This window comes from Chrysochloris asiatica, unplaced genomic scaffold (genome assembly GCF_000296735.1).
Source record: "Chrysochloris asiatica unplaced genomic scaffold, ChrAsi1.0 scaffold00141, whole genome shotgun sequence".
NCBI lineage: Eukaryota > Metazoa > Chordata > Mammalia > Afrosoricida > Chrysochloridae > Chrysochloris > Chrysochloris asiatica.
The window spans coordinates 1,448,769-1,450,553 of record NW_006408659.1 but is presented as its reverse complement, the minus strand read 5'-3'; the positions used below and the strand labels follow the sequence as shown (position 1 = coordinate 1,450,553).

Below are 1,785 nucleotides of genomic sequence, written 5' to 3'. Positions count from 1 at the left end.
CAACAAGGTCAGCAGTTTGAATCCACCAGCAGATCCTCCGAAACCTTATACAGGGTTGCTATGAATTGGAACCAACTACATGGCACTTAACAACAACAATGGCTTTAAAGACTCCAAACTCAGACTCTTACTGCACTGGGCCACAGACAGGTAAGGTAGAGGATGTAGCTATGGGCACAGCTCCCTATCTTTGTCTAGTTGGCAGGAAGGTGACTGCAAGGGGTGGGGGGGAGGGAGGCACCCATGCTACTCCTGTTACACAGGTGAGTGGAACAGTTGAGGGAGGCTAGGGGTGTCCAACTCCCTCCTTGATGGTTTTCTTTTGCTCCACTCTCACTGCAGCCCATTTCTCAACCTCAACCAGCAACAGTGGGAAAACAATGAGGATGACCAGAATTAGGTGTTGGGCTGTGAGTTAATGCATCAGACTGCAAAGTCATTTGAACTACAAGGTTGGTGGTTCAAGTTCATCTGCTGCTCCTTGTAAACCCTATACAGGGTCACTATGAGTTACAATCAATTCGGCAGCACTTAACAAGAGCAAGGTTTTAAAATGGTGTTCCCATAGTCCCCTCAGTGCAACCCCCTTCCAAGACTAAGACTCAATGGGAATACACTCTCTGATTGGTGACCATGCTCAACACCGATAAGGGGAAGTGAGGGACAAACAGCAATGAAGTGGCGAGCTAAGCCCTACAATGTGGAGAGTGAAGCGTTCAGCTGATAAAATGAGAGGGCGTATGCACAAGAACACCCACACTTGCAGATAATACCCACTTGACCTGGCTTCAATGACTGGATGATCAGAGCTCAACCACAAGAAGAAAAGAAGAGGAAAAAAAGAGTAATCTGATACAATTTGATGAACGTGACCCTACACCTATGGAAGCAGTAGCTCAAAAAAGGGAACAAATCCTTACAGTAAGAATCATTCCCACCCCCTCCACACAAAGAATAGACAAGGATGGGCAACCTGGATACTGGCTAACCAAAATGGGGGAAGGACTACAAAGGCAAGAAGTGACTGGCTTACAAGCTTTTAAGAGGGCACCTTGAGCCAGGGGGCCTGGAGGAAGGCAGAATCCCCAGTGAGTAGTATCCAATCTGTCTAGGCGGAGCTGATGAAATGAAATGCAGACAGGTCTCTTGTGAAACAATAGAATAATTGTTATCAGGACTGACTGTGAGGGTTGGAAATGTAAAGATAGACGTTTTATAACAAGGAAGGGAGTGAATAAGTTTCCAATCTAGGAGCGGAGGTCCCTAGGACCATCAACGGAGAAAAGCCGAGAGCGGGACCCTACCCAGAGGAGTGATGCCTGAGATGGAGGCAGAGACGATGACGTGGCGCGATGGTGCAGGTGGGGACTTTAGATCCAGAGAGGGAGAGCAACTGTGTGCAGAAGACTGGGGGGTGGAGGGTAGTGTAGGGGGCAGGCTTGCAGGATATACCCTTTGGTTGGTTGATGATGCATGGAGGGGTTGTAACCATGGCAATGATACGATATACGATATAATGAATGTAAAATTAATGTTCTCCCATGTAAACTATCATATAATTCACAAAACACTAAAAAAAAAAAAAAAAAAAAGTGTTCCCATAAAGTCCAAGTCATAATGCCCAAGTCATATAATGTAACAACACAGACTGTATCATGGATGTTGGAATGGTGTTGTAGGACAAACAATAGACTGCTAATGACAATGTCAGCTGTTCAAACTCACCAGCCATTTGAAATTCTACACAGGGTCAGAACTGACTCGAGACACTTAACTAGCGACTAG

At 45.9% G+C, this 1,785-nt stretch overlaps 1 protein-coding gene and 1 pseudogene across 1 annotated transcript in view; one reads left to right on the top strand and one right to left on the bottom strand.

The window, feature by feature from the left end:
- The window catches only part of LOC102821982, a 25,204-nt pseudogene extending 24,804 nt beyond the window's left edge, over nt 1-400 (top strand).
- The window catches only part of PAK7 (p21 protein (Cdc42/Rac)-activated kinase 7), a 522,812-nt gene that overhangs the window by 478,056 nt on the left and 42,971 nt on the right, over nt 1-1,785 (bottom strand). The gene's annotated exons all lie outside the window — the stretch shown is intronic.